Source organism: Papio anubis, chromosome 5 (genome assembly GCF_008728515.1).
Source record: "Papio anubis isolate 15944 chromosome 5, Panubis1.0, whole genome shotgun sequence".
In the NCBI taxonomy this organism is placed as follows: domain Eukaryota; kingdom Metazoa; phylum Chordata; class Mammalia; order Primates; family Cercopithecidae; genus Papio; species Papio anubis.
Window position 1 is genome coordinate 171544282 of NC_044980.1, and position 10685 is coordinate 171554966.

A 10685-nucleotide genomic window follows, 5' to 3' on the forward strand; every position below is an offset into this window, starting at 1 on the left:
GTATTTTTAGTAGAGATGGGGTTTCACTATGTGGGCCAGGCTGGTCTCAAACTTCTGACCTTGTGATCCGCCCACCTCGGCCTCCCAAAGTGCTGGGATTACAGGTGTGAGCCACCACGCCCCGCCACCTTCACCGTCTTTAATCCTTCAGTGCTTTCAGTAGAAATCACACAGATAAATAACATCTGTGCTCCATCACACACACACACACACCCCCTCTGGGGCCCTCTCCCTTTCCCTACCACAAGGAGTGGAGGAGTCTGCACCACTGCAAGCTGGAACATATCATGCAATGAAGATGGGAGGCCAAGCAAATTATTCTGGAAAGTGAAGTGGCAAGTTCCTGGTCTGTGGAAGTGCTGGCCATCAAGTTGAGCAACCTGCTGACCCCTCAGAATGCAGCACCTCACCCCCACGTTACAGAAGAGGATATTCTATATCATGGGAGAACTCAGTGGGCTCTGGGTTGCAACACAGACTTGGAAGCTTCCAGCAGCTTCAAAGTCCAAGTAATCTAAATTCAGCCTTCATCTAATAAAGGCCACCTTTGTGGGCCAGCATCTCCTGTTAACTGATCAGCAACTCAGACTTTCTCCCCTATTAAACTGCATGTGAAACAGTATTTCAAGAGGTTTCTTGGGATTGCCTGTGTCCCATGCCCTCAGAAGTTCATCTGCAGCTTCACGTGGCTGACACCCTCAGATTCCAGAGTAAACCTGAAAAAACCATGTTCACTGCTACAGATGTCTGCCTTCACCCCTATCCATGTAATGTGCCAGGTCTTAACTACTACCCCCTTGCCTTGAATCTCTGAGAAGCACGTTTCTAAGCTGGGTTGGTTGGTTGATTTTTAGTGAATGCATGAGAACTACCAGTACTTGGTATGTGCCTACAGTTGAGCCAGGGCCAAGGCCTGCAGCCGGATGAAGAATCTCATTCATCTCAGCCGTGGCTCCAAGAACTATGCGTTCAGCAGCATTAAGTGCAGCCTGAAGGCCCCCATCTGAGATGACACTGCATTCTCCCTGAGTTCAACTGCCATCAGGCTTAGGTTTTCTTTTTTTTTTTTTTTTTTTTTTTTTTTTTTTGAGACGGAGTCTCGCTGTGCTCCCAGGCTGGAGTGCAGTGGCCTGATCTCGGCTCACTGCAAGCTCTGCCTCCCGGGTTCACGCCATTCTCCCGCCTCAGCCTCCCAAGTAGCTGAGTCTACAGGCGCCCGCCACCACGCCCGGCTAGTTTTTTGTATTTTCAGTAGAGACGGGGTTTCACCATGTTAGCCAGGATAGTCTCGATCTCCTGACCTCGTGATCCACCCGCCTCGGCCTCCCAAAGTGCTGGGATTACAGGCTTGAGCCACCGCGCCCGGCCCAGGCTTAGGTTTTCATGAAATTAGTCCTCCGAGATGCCGGTTCACTCATCCCTGGCTGGGAAGGGAAAAAGTAAGTCACTGGCCTATTAGATGTGCCCAGGCTGACTTGAATATATTTATGGTACTAGTACTTGGCCAGGCAGTGGCTTTATTGTATTATACTGTGGGATTATGAGCTCACTACGTAGCCTTCTCAACTAGGGGAGTGGACATTGCCTGGGTCCTAGCCATACTTTTCTCACGTGGATGATGTGGCATTCTAACCTGCCCCAGCTCAACCCCTGAAAGTGCATTTCTGAGAACTCTGCAGTAAGACTTTTTCAGCCAGTCTTTCCTACCAGCGGATCTGTGGAGTGTTAGACATTTCAGTAGCTACTGAGAGGGAGTTTTCTGTACCCCACCTTCAGCTGGGTTAATCCCCAAACAGCCAGTGTTTCGTAGGAAAAGCAGTTCATTTCATACCTTGCTTTTCTAGTCCTAATGGCCACGTAGACATACCCAACTGTGGCAAGATGAAGGACCACGATTTGGGACTCTTCAGGGACAGCCTTGGCCACCTGGTGATGTGCCACCTTCAGCAGCTCCATCTTCACACGTCCAGCCTGCGCCTGCTTCATGCAGTGCACAAGACTGTTCTGGCACACTGCGACCGTGACCCTCACATGAGGCCAGTCTCCCCACCCCTCACCTGGGCCATAGAAAAAGGTAAGAGCCTGGGAAGCAGCTCCTGGCCTCTCCTCCCATCTCGGAGCCTTCTGAGAGCCATCACGGTGCCAGCTCCACTCTGCCCAGTTTGAGGAGGGAATTAGCATCCAGACTTTGACAGGTTCTTCATTTCTGTGGGCTTCTGGGAACAGCCACTGAAACTGCCTCCTCGTTATAGAAAAAAAAATTGCTTCAGATTTCCCCTTTCAGATTCCTCTGCCCATCTCCTGCTGGGTGCCCCTCATCTCCAGCTGACTGATTTGTCATCTGGGTTCTTTCTCCCTGCCTGCCTGTTTGCCCAGTTTTGACAGTGGCCTCTCTAAGACATTACCTTCCTCCATATTCACTAACTGCTTCTAGAACAGCACTTTGTCCCTGCAGCAGACTCAGCCTTCCAGGTTACTGTGCCCGAGTCTCAGTCTTGGAACAAAATTGCTTTAAACTGAATGATTTTGGTGGAGAAAACAATTTAATTCAAACTTAATCCAAGAACGCCACAGCCTCCCCCTGTTTGATTCCTCTCCTTTCCTTCCTGTTCCTTTGCGCTTTGCCCCACCCTCCCCTATAGCACTGGCTTAGTCAGCAGCACAGTATGGAGACATCCATCTCTCACCCTCCTCTGTCCTGCAGTTGGAGGGCTCCCTGCTTCTTGGCGCACCTCAACTCCTGCTAATTATATCTTTGGCAATTTAAATATTTTTATAACAGTTTGTGAAGGGAAAAGAATGCAAGCTTGGTTGTTTCTGATCACTCAAGGACCTCTTGGCGGTGCTGATGGTCATCCTCTGCAGGTGCCAGCACTGGGTGGCACTCATACTCCCTGTGTTCCATCTGCCACCCTGTGTACCACATGCCACTCTCTCTCTTTCTCTTCCTTCCTTCCTTTCTTTCTCTTTCTTTCTCTCTCGTTCTCTCTCACTTTCTCTCTCGCTTTCTCTTTCTTTTTCCTTCCTTCCTTCTTTTCTTCTCTCCTTCCTTCCTTCCTTCCTTCCTTCTTTTCTTTCTTTCTTTCTTTTTTTTTGATGGAGTCTCACTCTGTGGCCCAGGCTGCAGTGCAGTGGCGCAATCTTGGCTCACTGCAACCTCTGCCTCCTGGGTTCAAGCGATTCTCCCAAGTAGCTGGGATTACAGGCACCTACTACCACGCCCGGCTAATTTTTGTATTTTTAGTAGAGACGGGGTTTCACCATGTTGGTCAGGCTGGTCTTGAACTCCTGACCTCGTGATCCACCTGCCTCAGCCACATCACTATCCTTAAAAAAATGTTGACAATAATTATTCATCAGTGTGTCTTTCTGAAAATAAAATGAGAAAAGTGCCCAGTTTCTAAGATGTACAAGTTGCATTTTTGTCACCTGGTTATCTAATTAGATGACACTAATACATGGCCAAAAGCATTCCAAGTGTGTCTCTCTGTAGCCAGCCTGGCCTGAACCCCCCACAGTGACCATCGAAACCCCACGTGGTCCTTGAAAGCAGAGGCTTCATGCTGTGGAATATAAAGAGCTGTACTCCCATCACTGGGGCTAACAGTTCACATTGGAGGGCACGCCTGGTACCAGGTGCTATTGTAAGAACTTTACATATATTCCTTCATTTCATCCTCACAATTGCATGAAACTGTTACTTCCATCCTGTTTTGAATTCTGTTATGAGGTAGTTAATGAGATGGAGCCAAAAGAGGCAGAGGAGAGGCTCAGGATAACAAATGTACTCACTATTCCTAGAGACAGGAGACAGGGCAGGCCATACAGGGCCATGTGAACCAGGCACCAGGGTGTTCAGGAGGCAGAAGACAGGAGTCGGTGGGGAGTAGGGGGAAGCATGAAGCCAGAGCCTTTCTTTGAGTTTCTGAGGGAAAGGCAGGGCAGGGTGAATGGTTTAGACTGGCTCGTTTGTGTCATTTCAGCGGGCTCTAAGCTATAAGGACAGTGGGGGCAGAGGGGCTCCCTCGGTGCCTGGTGCTCGGCCCCGGGATGATGAAGGCAGAGGAATGTCGCTCCTGGGGTGTGTGGGACTGAGAGAGGAGGCCCGGCTCTGGCTGGTTGCTGTGTATCGAAAGCGTGCCCAGCTCAGTCTTCGCTGTCGCTTAAGAACTGGCCAGCCCCAGGAAGGGCAGGCTCTGTCTGTCCCCAGCCAAAAGGGTTTTTTGTTTGTTTGTTTTTTGAGACGGAGTCTTACTCTGTCACCCAGTCTGGAATGCAATGGTGCAATCTCGGCTCACTGCAAACTCAGCCTCCCGAGTTCAAGTGATTCTCTTGCCTCAGCCTACCTAGTAGGTAGGTATTACAGGCTAGTAGTTGGGATTACAGGCATGCACCACCACACCTGGCGAATTTTTCGTATTTTTGTCGAGATGGGGTTTCACCATACTGTCCAGGCTGATCTCGAACTCCTGACCTCAAGTGATCTGCCCACCTTAGCCTCCCAAAGTGCTGGGATTACAGGTGTGAGCCACCGCACCTGGCTAAAACATAACATACAGAAAAATTTTAAATATATACGCAATATATTTCACAACTATTTTATGGCTATACCACATTTTACCATCTGTTTTACAACTGTGTTGGCATAAAGACAAAATGTTTTCCTTCCAATTTGGGGAGAACTTAAAACATTTCCATGAGCCCCTAGAGGTACTCTGGGCCCCAGCCACTGTCCCTACTGCCCCTAATGGACAAGTCGGCGCTGCCTGGGGTTGGTGGGTGAGGAGGGCTGGGGCCATGTGCTCACCTGGAGCCTAAGGAGGTGGGGTTCACCCAACCACATGAGCCAAGAGTGGGAGAGAGGGGTCCACAAGAAAAACCCAGGGTCTTTCTCCAAAGAAGACAGGATGTGGAAAGGTCCCACGCAGGCAAACCACAGATGACCCCAGGCCCGACGCAGCTGAGGCTGAGGCTGCAGCCTTTGGCAGCTCAGCCCCGTCTCAGATCCACACTTTCTGGGCCAGGCCTGAGGCTGAGCCATGTGGGGGTGAGAGAACCAGGAACAGGGGGAAGATGCAGGGTGCTGACCCCGAGGACCTGTTTCCCTGGAAAGGCAGCAGTTTGAGAATAAAACCCAGAGGACTTTCTGATAGTGGTGGCTTGTAGCAGACCTGGCTGAAGTTCCTTTCCTTTCCTTTCCCTCCTTCCCTCCCTCCCTCCCTCCCTTTCTCCTTCCTTCCTTCCTCCCTCCCTCCCTCCCTTTCTTCCTTCCTTCCTCTTTCTTTTTCTCTCTCTACCTCTCTCTGTCCCTTCCCCTCCCCTCCCCTCACCCCCTCCCTCTCTCTCTCCCTCTCTCTCCCTCCCCTCCACTCCCCTCCCCTCGCCTTCCTTTCCTTTCTTCTGTCAGCTGAAGCAGCAAGACCACACAGGCCCATTAGTTCATGCAGGGGACCTTGGTAGCACTTGAAACAGAGGAAGCTATTATCTGGTTTTGGGTTTTATATTTCAAATTTCCAAGATGCAGATACTTGCTATAATAATGTACATTTTACCAGAGCATTAAAAAATGGAAAAGTTTCCAATTACTTTTCTTTCTTTCTCAATTAATTTTCCTTGCAGTGAAGAAGAAATTCCAAAGTTGGAAAAAGTATTTAACCACCTGAAGTTCAATTGCTAATTCATCTCAGTAATATGTCTAGCAGCAAACCTTTTATCCTCCAGTTTTTAGTGTCTTTACTAATTAAAAAAATGGAGGTTGACTGAAGAAATTTTTTTTTTTTTTTTTTTAAATTTGAAACTGAGTCTCGCTCTGTGGCCCAGGCTTATAGTGCAGTGGCATGATCTTGGCTCACTGCAAGCTCTGCCTCCTGGGCTCACACCATTCTCCTGCCTCAGTCTCCCGAGTAGCTGGGACTACAGGCGCCGCCACCACACCCGACTGATTTTTGTGTTTTCAGTAGAGACTGGGTTTCACTGTGTTAGCCAGGATGGTCTCAATCTCTTGAGCTCGTGATCTGCCCGCCTTGGCCTCCCAAAGTGCTGGGATTACAGGCGTGAGCCACCGCGCCAGGCCGAATGAAGAATTTTTAAAATCCTACGCAGTTATATTACTTCTGCCATTCTTTATCAGTGCGTACATAGGCAGAGAATGAAACCTGGAGGCTTTTGTCCCCAGGGTTATAGTTTAAACTTAGTAAGTAGGCAGTGGGGTTGGGCCGGGATGGTGAGGTGAAGATATATGATTAGGAAAGAGTTTTATTACATGAGTCTATGGCAGGAAAACGTGGAAGCCTGAAGTTAGAGAGAAACTGGATCTTGGGAGTATAGTTATGCAGCTGTGACAAGAATTCATCCAAGCTGGCGATAAGACAGGTAAAGGACGCATCAATGGTCATTCCTTGAGAAGCAGGTCATATTCCTTCTTGTCTTTTAGGTTTTCTTTAGTCATGAACTTCTCTTAGCCTTTCTAATGTGTTTTTTTTGTTTGTTTGTTTGGTTGGTTTTTTTTTGGAGACGGAGTCTCACTCTGTCCCCAGGCTGGAGTACAGTGGTACAATCTTGGCTCACTGCAACCTCTGCCTCCGGGGTTCAAGCTATTCTCCTGCCTCAGCCTCCTGAGTAGCTGAGATTACAGGTGCCCATCACCACGCCCAGCTAATTTTTTGTATTTTTAGTAAAGATGTGGTTTCTCTGTGTTAGCCAGGATGGTCTCGATCTCCTGACCTCGTGATCCGCCCACCGTGGCCTCCCAAAGTGCTGGGATTAGAGGCGTGAGCCACCACGCCCAGCCTCTAATGGTTTTTGTACTTACCATTACTGCATGAGAGGGAAGTTCACTGAGCACTCGTTATGAGCCAGGCACTGTGCATTGTTCCTACATTATACCATGAAATTTCTATAAAAACCTTCAAGTTTGTAGGGATGGATGATTACCTATCAGCTAGATATGATTATCATACTTACTTGACAGGCAAGGAGTCTTTGACTTAAGTAGCGTGTCCAAGATCACGTTAGAGTTAAGAGAACGGTTTTAAATGTGAAGGCTTTTGTGATAGATCCCAAACCCGTACCCAATAAGCTATACCACCACGGATCTCAGGAACTGGTCACTCTGGCTGCCACATTTCTGCTCACCTCTTCTCTCTCTTCCTTTTTATTATTTTCCCAAAATATAAGGACACATCAAAAGATGTTTCTGGCCGGGTGCAGTGGGTCACGCCTGTAATCCCAGCACTTTGGGAGGCCGTGGCAGGTGGATCACCTGAGGTCAGGAGTTGGAGACCAGCCTGGCCAACATGGCAAAACCCCATCTCTACTAAAAATACAAAAATTAGCCGGGCTATGCTGCAGGCTGAGGCAGGAGAATCACTTGAACCTGGGAGGTGGAGGCTGCAGTGAGCTGAGATCACGCCACTGCACTCTAGCCTGGGGTATGGAGCGAGACTCTGTCTCAAAAAAAAAAAAAAAAAGATGTTTCTAAGAACGCTAATGGTGCATGTTTGAGAATAGTATTATTCCCGTGAATGAATGTGACCACAACTGTTCAGCACGTGAAACCCTTTTTAAAAACACGTGTATAAAATGTTTCTAAGAGTGCAGCTTGGGTGCGTGATTAAGAAATGTTTCCATGAATAAAGGTGTCCACTACACTATTCTGCAGGTAACACGCTCTGAAAAGACACGTGTACAAAAGATGTTGCTAAAACATTGTCAACGCAGTAGCCAGAGTGGTCCTTTTAGTTTGTCAGACCCTCTAACTGTTATTAAAACCCTCCAGTGTCTCCTCATCTCACCCAGAGTAAATGGAAGTCCATGATTTTAGTGGCCTTGGCCTACAGGGCCACACATGGTATACGTACCCCAGTGCCTCAGGTGACAGCTTTATGTGTCACCTGGCCAGGCTGTGGTACCCAGTTACTTAATCAGACACTGGTCTGGATGTCGCTGTGAAGGCGTATTTTGTAGATGTGGGTGACCGCTACAGTTAGCTGACTTTAGGTAAAGGAGATTACCCCAATAATCTGGGCGGGCCTCTTCCAGTCAGTTGAAGGCCTTCGAAGCAAAACTCTTGTATATCTGTATCTAATCTATATCTACGTCTAATCTCTTGACCCTTTGGGCTCTGTTCTCTGGAGAGCCCTGACTGCTCCACTCTGCTGCCTTCCTCACATTGTCTCCCTCCCTCACCCACTCCTCCATGCCTCTGTCTTTGCTGGGTCCCCGAAATACCAGGGTGACCCCTGCCCCTGGGCCTTGCGCTCGGCACTCCGCCTGCAGGAGCCCATCCCCCAGATACCTCCATGGCTCTCTCCCCACCTCCTTCAGATGAAGCCTGTACTTGATTGCCCTATTCAGAACTGCAGCCACCCCCCGCCACTTCCCCATTCTCTGTACCCTGCTCTGCTGTTTTCTTTTGTCCACAGCACGTCACCCTCTAACATACAGTGTCATTTATTAGTTCGTTTTGTATGTTGTTTATTTTGTGTCTCCACCACTAGGATGCAAGTCCCATGAGGGAAGCAGTTCCTGTCTATTTTCTCTGCTGATGTATCCCAGGTGCTTAGCACAGAGTAAGCACCCAGGGGTACATGTGGGACCAACAGTGACTAAGCAGTCTGGGGGGCAGTGAGGAGGGGCTAGCTGCATGTGAGATGGGGTCCTGGGACTGCTCAGCCGTGGGGCTGGGTTAATGAGTGGGGTCTGTGTGGGTAGCGATTGGTAGGACTGGGAGGACCAATGGTAGGCTTATGGAGCCAGCAATTTGGGCACCTCTGCAGGGTGCGTTAAGGAGACTCTGGCTTTCAGTGACTGTGGGAGAAATGAGTAACTTGCCCAAGGTCATTCATCCAGCAGAGCTGAAGTTGACCTCAAGAAGCCTTAACCATGACACAGTGCAAGGTCACGATGCAAAAGCTGACTTAAAGAAGCACACAGGGCATGGGCAAGACAGGGTCTGTGTGCCCTGGAAGTTTTACCTGTCTGCAGACCAGAATGGGAAAATGATACTGCAGGTAAATTCAATATTTGAGAGCTCTGATCATACCTCATCTGGCAGACTGTATGAGTGAAGAGTGCCTGGGGCCATGTTCCCCTAGACTAATGTACCCTTTCTGCTATTTCTGTTATGTGAGTCTGCAGGTAAATTTGAGAATAAATCACAGCCAGATGGAGGTGACAGGAGAGGGCTGGGACCCTAGCAATGGGGCCACAGCACCATGGTGCCATGGAATGGTGATTTTTTATATTACTGTGTAGGATGAATAAGAGGGAAAAGATACAAGAAGCAGAAAGACTAGTTAGTATTCTGAGTAATTGCCATAGGCTGAATATTTATGTTGCTCCAAAATTCATATGGTGAGATCCTAAGCTCCAATGTGTGGTATTTGGCGATGGGACCTGTGGGAGGTTATGAGAGCAGAGCCCTTGGGAACGGCACTAGAGCCCTTATGAAGAGACCCCAGGATGCCCTCACACCTCCCACCGTATGAGGACACAGCAAGGAAATGCTGTTTATGAACAAGGAGGCAGCCCGCACCAGACACCAAGTCCCCTGGTGTCTTGCTCTTGGACTTCCCAGCCTCCAGAACTATGAGAAACGTCTGTTTTTAGAAGCCACTGAGTCTATGGTATTCTTTTCTAGCAGCCTAAAGAGAGTAAAACAGTAATCCACAAATGAAGTGATGAGGCTTAAAATTTTCAAATCCAGTCTTCTTTTCTTTTTTCTTTTTTTTTGGAGACAGAGTTTCTCTCTGTTGCCCAGGCTGGAGTGCAATGGCACGATATCTTGACTCACTGAAACCTCTGTCTCCTGGGTTCAAGCAATTCTCCAGCCTCAGGACCCCCAAGTAACTGGGATTACAGACATGTGCCACCATGCCCAGCTAATTTTGTGTTTTTAGTAGAGATGGTGTTTTGCCATGTTGGCCAGGCTGGTCTTGAACTCCTGGCCTCAAGTGATCCACTCACCTCAGCCTCCCAAAGTGCTGGGATTACAGGCATGAGCCACCGCACTCAGCCAAATCCAGTCCTTTTACTAATTTACTTCTCCACACCCTTGAATACCTTTTGGAATTCCATCCAACTGGTCAGTTTCTTCTTATCAGAGCTTTATTCCTTTTTGGTTCCTGTCCCTTACATTTCTTTAGCCTTTTCTCCACAGCATGGAATGTCATTTTTGAAACCCCCCAAGCTACTTGTAATAACCATCAGTATTCCACTCTGGCTGTCCATACTACAGCAGTTTTTCCCTCCTCAAAGCCCAAGAGATGGAAAATATTTACAGTTTGGAATGTTTCATATTTAGAAACAAAGGTATCAATATAACAAAGAGTATTTGTGAAGCAGTTTCATTCTATAAAATGGTGGGAAGATTCACCTGGAATTGTGCATTTTATTCCATGTTTGAAGAAGTTTTATGAAACAGTATCTGTATAAAGAAGCAACTGAAGACCCAACTTTTGGGAAAAGTTAAATTTATTGAACACGAAGTAACAGAATAAAGTCAGTTACCTGGACTGTTTACAGTAAGCAATGAATGTAATAAATTAAGGGGAAATTTCTAAAGAGCAAAAAGGATAAGAAATGTGACAAAGCTATAATAAATGTGTCAGAAGATTCACACAAGTGAGAAAGCCTCAGAATATGGTTACTGTACAGAAGCTCTTCTGTAGAAGTCTCAACACAGT

General features: G+C 47.8%; 1 long non-coding RNA gene across 1 annotated transcript; it reads left to right on the forward strand.

Annotated features, from left to right (window-relative positions):
* Nucleotides 1–32: 32 nt before the first annotated feature.
* On the forward strand, nucleotides 33–1433 carry LOC116275002. The gene is made up of 2 exons (XR_004183936.1): nucleotides 33–1051; nucleotides 1378–1433. It is a non-coding gene; the product is annotated as an uncharacterized LOC116275002 (long non-coding RNA).
* Nucleotides 1434–10685: the final 9252 nt, after the last annotated feature.